At 45.4% G+C, this 6,995-nt stretch overlaps 1 protein-coding gene across 1 annotated transcript in view; it reads left to right on the top strand.

Annotated features, from left to right (window-relative positions):
- Positions 1-6,995, top strand: part of LOC139572906 (tumor necrosis factor receptor superfamily member 11B-like) — a 173,479-nt gene that overhangs the window by 74,980 nt on the left and 91,504 nt on the right. The window lies entirely within an intron of this gene.

The raw sequence follows: 6,995 nt of genomic DNA, 5'->3' as shown, positions 1-6,995 counted from the left end.
CTGACAGTATGTAGTTTATGTAGTGTCCATTAGGAGTGTCCATTAGGAGTGCCTCTGACAGTATGTAGTGTCCATTAGGAGTGTCTCTGACAGTATGTAGTTTATGTAGTGTCCATTAGGAGTGTCTCTGACAGTATGTAGTTTATGTAGTGTCCATTAGGAGGGTCTCTGACAGTATGTAGTTTATGTAGTGTCCATTAGGAGTGTCTCTGACAGTATGTAGTGTCCATTAGGAGTGCCTCTGACAGTATGTAGTGTCCATTAGGAGTGCCTCTGACAGTATGTAGTTTATGTAGTGTCCATTAGGAGTGTCCATTAGGAGTGTCTCTGACAGTATGTAGTTTATGTCGTGTCCATTAGGAGGGTCTCTGACAGTATGTAGTCTTATGTAGTGTCCATTAGGAGGGTCTCTGACAGTATGTAGTCTATGTAGTGTCCATTAGGAGTGTCTCTGACAGTATGTAGTTTATGTAGTGTCCATTAGGAGGGTCTCTGACAGTATGTAGTCTATGTAGTGTCCATTAGGAGTGTCTCTGACAGTATGTAGTGTCCATTAGGAGGGTCTCTGACAGTATTTAGTTTATGTAGTGTCCATTAGGAGTGTCTCTGACAGTATGTAGTGTCCATTAGGAGGGTCTCTGACAGTATGTAGTTTATGTAGTGTCCATTAGGAGTGTCTCTGACAGTATGTAGTGTCCATTAGGAGTGTCTCTGACAGTATGTAGTGTCCATTAGGAGTGTCTCTGACAGTATGTAGTTTATGTAGTGTCCATTAGGAGGGTCTCTGACAGTATGTAGTTTATGTAGTGTCCATTAGGAGTGTCTCTGACAGTATGTAGTGTCCATTAGGAGTGCCTCTGACAGTATGTAGTTTATGTAGTGTCCATTAGGAGTGTCTCTGACAGTATGTAGTGTCCATTAGGAGTGCCTCTGACAGTATGTAGTTTATGTAGTGTCCATTAGGAGTGTCTCTGACAGTATGTAGTCTATGTAGTGTCCATTAGGAGGGTCTCTGACAGTATGTAGTTTATGTAGTGTCCATTAGGAGGGTCTCTGACAGTATGTAGTCTTATGTAGTGTCCATTAGGAAGGTCTCTGACAGTATGTAGTGTCCATTAGGAGTGTCTCTGACAGTATGTAGTTTATGTAGTGTCCATTAGGAGTGTCTCTGACAGTATGTAGTCTATGTAGTGTCCATTAGGAGGGTCTCTGACAGTATGTAGTCTTATGTAGTGTCCATTAGGAGTGTCTCTGACAGTATGTAGTGTCCATTAGCAGTGTCTCTGACAGTATGTAGTTTATGTAGTGTCCATTAGGAGTGCCTCTGACAGTATGTAGTTTATGTAGTGTCCATTCGGAGTGTCTCTGACAGTATGTAGTCTATGTAGTGTCCATTAGGAGTGCCTCTGACAGTATGTAGTTTATGTAGTGTCCATTAGGAGTGTCTCTGACAGTATGTAGTGTCCATTAGGAGGGTCTCTGACAGTATGTAGTGTCCATTAGGAGGGTCTCTGACAGTATGTAGTCTATGTAGTGTCCATTAGGAGTGCCTCTGACAGTATGTAGTTTATGTAGTGTACATTAGGAGTGTCTCTGCCAGTATGTCGTTTATGTAGTGTCCATTAGGAGTGCCTCTGACAGTATGTCGTTTATCTAGTGTCCATTAGGAGTGCCTCTGACAGTATGTAGTTTATGTAGTGTCCATTAGGAGTGTCTCTGACAGTATGTAGTTTATGTAGTGTCCATTAGGAGTGTCTCTGACAGTATGTAGTTTATGTAGTGTCCATTAGGAGTGTCTCTGACAGTATGTAGTTTATGTAGTGTCCATTAGGAGTGTCTCTGACAGTATGAGGTTGTGTGTCCTGGTATAGGGGCAGTAGGAGCATCTTAAGTGGAATGAGAGAGTTGTTACTGAACTGACAAAATTATGCTCCATAAAACATCTGCTCTACCTGCCAGTTCAATCTACAGGTCATCATTAGGTCTTGGCCTACAGATGGAAATGTTACAACGTTCTAGTCAGTATAGTATCAACACTGCTTGAATCAGAGGGTGTGACAGTCTTATCAATACCAAGGGAATACTTCCCCTCTCCTCTCCTCTCCTCTCCTCTCCTCTCCTCTCCTCTCCTCTCCTCTCCTCTCCTCTCCTCTCCTCTCCTCTCCTCTCCACCATGTTGACCACAGAGTCAGACAGGGCAGTTGGAGTTGTGTGTCTGTGTGTTCCAGCCTGGTTCCAGCAGCTCATCCCTGCAGGCGTGACCGGCGAGAAGGCTGCATCCCAGATGGCACACTATTTCATTTATAGTGCACTGCTTTTGACCAGGCCACATAGGGAATAGGGTGCTCCCTCCCTCTCAATGATCAACCACAAACCCCTGTTTCCCCTCGAGACATTCTCTCATAATTGCGTCCACCTCATTAGACACCATGTGATGAAGAATGCATAGATTACAGTGGGGTTTGGAGGAGTGGAATTCCCTCTGAGAGGAAAAGCTGTCTGCACTGAACCACATGTCTTGGCTAGAGCCGTTTCCTCATAGATTTGTGTTTCCTCCAGTACTTTTAGCTCTTCATCAATATGAAACCAGTTGTGGAGTTGCCCCTCCTAATCTTTAAAGGGGAGGACAGAGCCCAGGGGCCTCTAATCTTTAAAGGGGAGGAGAGAGGCCAGGGGCATCTAATTTTTAAAGTGGAAGAGAGAGGGACCATATTTTCTTTCCAGGGGCCTCTAATCTTTAAAGGGGAGGAGAGAGGCCAGGGGCCTCTAATCTTTAAAGGGGAGGAGAGAGGCCAGGGGCCTCTAATCTTTAAAGGGGAGGAGAGAGGCCAGTGGCCTCTAATCTTTAAAGGGGAGGAGAGAGGCCAGGGGCCTCTAATCTTTAAAGGGGAGGAGAGAGGCCAGGGGCCTCTAATCTTTAAAGGGGAGGAGAGAGGCCAGGGGCCTCTAATCTTTAAAGGGGAGGAGGCGGGGGAGCATATTTTCTTTCCAAGAGACTCTAATCTGTAGAAAGACATAATGTAGAAAGACACTGTTGGAGCTAGGAACACAAGCATTTCGCAATAACATCTGCTAAATATGTGTATGTGACCAATACAGTCTGATTTGATTTGATGAAACCCTAATCAGGGTACGACACGCTTGTTCTCTCTCCCTCTCTCTTTCTCCGTCTCACCCTCTCTCCCTCCTTCCTCTCTCCCTTCCTCTCTCTCTGTCTCACCCTCTCTCCCTCCTTCCTCTCTCCCTTCCTCGCTCCCTCCTTCACTCTCTCTCTTCCTCTCTCCCTCCTTCACTCTCTCCCTCCCTCTCTCCCTTCCTCTCTCCCTTTCTCTCTCTCCGTCTCACCCTCTCTCCCTCTCTCTCTCTCTCCGTCTCACCCTCTCTCCCTCCTTCACTCTCTCCCTCTCTCTCTCCCTCCCTCTCTCCCTCTCTTCTTCTCTTCCTCCCTCTCTCCCTTTCTTGCTCTCTGCTCTCTCTCAATTCAATTCAATTGAAATTTAAGGGCTTTATTGGCATGCGAAACATATGTTTACATTGCCAAAGCAAATCCTTCTCTCCCTCTCTCCCTCTCTTCCTAGCTCTCTCTCTCCCTCTCTCCCTCTCTCTCTCTCCCTCCCTCTCTCTCTCTCTCTCCCTCCCTCTCTCCCTCTCTTGCTCTCTGCTCTCTCTCAATTCAATTCAAATGGCCTTTATTGGCATACTGTATATGGACTCTTTCTCTGTCTCGTCCTCTGAAAAGATTTACTCTCCGGGGTCTGAGAAAGTGCCTCTTCCCTCCTCTTCACCCATCATCCATCCTGCTACATCAGTATAAACAGTACTGACAGACATATTACTATAAGGGCTTATTGTTGACATGTGGGTCAATGGAACCCCTTTATTTAGTGTGATTCACACTTCTGGACCAACGAGGTTTACGTTGTTGGTGAGCAACGCTGTACCATAGATTATTCACAGGAACAATGACTGACCGACTGCTTTTCAAGGTTGGTTTTCATAATGACTGTTTTGGGAAATCCATGCAACTGATCTCTCAGCGATTGGAGAGCGGAGAGGCTTGCAGCATGACGATGACCACATTCACACTGTTATTGGTCGTCTGGTTTTAGGATTTCACTTTCAGAGAAATGTTTCTCTGTCAAGAAGAGTTTTTGATATTAGAGAAACATGTAATATTGTGGTCAGACTTGTTGTTAGTGTGTGTGTGTGTGTGTGTGTGTGTGTGTGTGTGTGTGTGTGTGTGTGTGTGTGTGTGTGTGTGTGTGTGTGTGAAATATAGCATCTCAATGTCGTCATATTCCAAATTATTACATGGGATTTATTTAAACTTTATTTAACTAGGCAAGTCAGTTAAGAACAAATTCTTATTTACAAATGACGGCCTACCCCGGCCAAGCCCTAACCAGGACGACACTGGGCCAATTGTGCCTATGGGACCCCCAAATACGTCCGGTTGTGATACAGCCTGGAATCGAACCAGGGTCTGTAGTGATGCCTCTAGCACTGAGATGCAGTGCCTTAGACAGCTGCGCCACTCGGGAGCTCCAAATTCATTCCGTGAGTCCTGTAAACAAATGTTACCCTCTTTGTTTTTTATGCAGATGTTCCGGTGAGCTAAATGTCAATATTATAAAAGAGTAACCAGCTATTCAAATGAGCCGAGATAACATGTCTTTGTGGCTGTGTTGTCAATGGGTGGTGGTTACATGGCCCTACTCTACTATGTCCATTAACCATGTATCATAAAGCCGTCGTAAACATGACATAATAGGTCCCAGCCAGTCATAACAGCTGGTGTCAAGTTAGGACAATTTCGCTACTTGACACCATTATAACATGCTGTACCATGTGACGTGTACTGTTGGATCTATGATGACTTGACTGCTTTTCAGCAGGGCTTGTTTTGGGCCGCTGAACGTGTCACTGTGTTTTAACGACCAATGATATGGATCAAGAGGGATTCTGTGTGTTGTCTTTGCCCTGATTGTTAGAGCAGCATTGTAGCTCTCCTCAGTTGTGTCAGTCGGTTTGTTAGAGCAGCATTGTAGCTCTCCTCAGTTGTGTCAGTCAGTTTGTTAGAGCAGCATTGTAGCTCTCCTCAGTTGTGTCAGTCAGTTTGTTAGAGCAGCATTGTAGCTCTCCTCAGTTGTGTCAGTCGGTTTGTTAGAGCAGCATTGTAGCTCTCCTCAGTTGTGTCAGTCAGTTTGTTAGAGCAGCATTGTAGCTATCCTCAGTTGTGTCAGTCGGTTTGTTAGAGCAGCATTGTAGCTCTCCTCAGTTGTGTCAGTCAGTTTGTTAGAGCTGCATTGTAGCTATCCTCAGTTGTGTCAGTCAGTTTGTTAGAGCAGCATTGTAGCTATCCTCAGTTGTGTCAGTCGGTTTGTTAGAGCAGCATTGTAGCTATCCTCAGTTGTGTCAGTCAGTTTGTTAGAGCAGCATTGTAACTCTCCTCAGTTGTGTCAGTCGGTTTGTTAGAGCAGCATTGTAGCTATCCTCAGTTGTGTCAGTCAGTTTGTTAGAGCAGCATTGTAGCTATCCTCAGTTGTGTCAGTCAGTTTGTTAGAGCAGCATTGTAGCTATCCTCAGTTGTGTCAGTCAGTTTGTTAGAGCAGCATTGTAGCTCTCCTCAGTTGTGTCAGTCAGTTTGTTAGAGCAGCATTGTAACTATCCTCAGTTGTGTCAGTCAGTTTGTTAGAGCAGCATTGTAGCTATCCTCAGTTGTGTCAGTCGGTTTGGAGCAAACGGCACTCCATTTTCCCTATATAGAGCGCTACTTTTGAACAGAGCCCTATGGGTCCTGGTCAACAGTACTTTATAGGGACTAGGGTGCCAGGCCTGGTCAACAGTACTTTATAGGGACTAAGGTGCCAGGCCTGGTCAACAGTACTTTATAGGGACTAGGGTGCCAGGCCTGGTCAACAGTACTTTATAGGGACTAGGGTGCCAGGCCTGGTCAACAGTACTTTATAGTGACTAAGGTGCCAGGCCTGGTCAACAGTACTTTATAGTGACTAAGGTGCCAGGCCTGGTCAACAGTACTTTATAGGGACTAAGGTGCCAGGCCTGGTCAACAGTACTTTATAGGGACTAGGGTGCCAGGCCTGGTCAACAGTACTTTATAGTGACTAGGGTGCCAGGTCTGGTCAACAGTACTTTATAGTGACTAGGGTGCCAGGCCTGGTCAGCAGTACTTTATAGTGACTAAGGTGCCAGCCTTGCTGTGTGTCTAAATATAGGACTTCCTGTCACAATTTGGTTATAATCTGATCCATCACCTCTCTGGACGTTGGTGTTGATGACATCACTGCTGAAACACGACTGTCTTTTTCCAGTCTCCACCAGAAACTCATATTCTGGGGAACAGTTTTTACCAACTGTGATGTGTGGCTATATGTTGCTTCCTGTAAGTCTACCTCAGGTCTAGTCAACTGTGATGTGTGGGGTATGTTGCTTCCTGTAAGTCTACCCCAGGTCCAGTCAGCTGTAATGTATGGGGTATGTTGCTTCCTGTAAGTCTACCTCAGGTCTAGTCAACTGTGATGTGTGGGGTATGTTGCTTCCTGTAAGTCTACCTCAGGTCTAGTCAACTGTGATGTGTGGCTATATGTTGCTTCCTGTAAGTCTACCTCAGGTCTAGTCAACTGTAATGTGTGGTATGTTGCTTCCTGTAAGTCTACCTCAGGTCTAGTCAACTGTGATGTGTGGCTATATGTTGCTTCCTGTAAGTCTACCTCAGGTCTAGTCAACTGTAATGTGTGGTATGTTGCTTCCTGTAAGTCTACCTCAGGTCTAGTCAACTGTGATGTGTGGGGTATGTTGCTTCCTGTAAGTCTACCTCAGGTCTAGTCAACTGTGATGTGTGTGGTATGTTGCTTCCTGTAAGTCTACCTCAGGTCTAGTCAACTGTAATGTGTGGGGTATGTTGCTTCCTGTAAGTCTACCTCAGGTCTAGTCAACTGTGATGTGTGGCTATATGTTGCTTCCTGTAAGTCTAC

This window comes from Salvelinus alpinus, chromosome 4 (genome assembly GCF_045679555.1).
Source record: "Salvelinus alpinus chromosome 4, SLU_Salpinus.1, whole genome shotgun sequence".
Taxonomy (NCBI): Eukaryota; Metazoa; Chordata; class Actinopteri; order Salmoniformes; family Salmonidae; genus Salvelinus; species Salvelinus alpinus.
The sequence above is the reverse complement of the archived record's forward strand: the minus strand, read 5'-3'. Positions and strand labels throughout refer to the sequence as shown.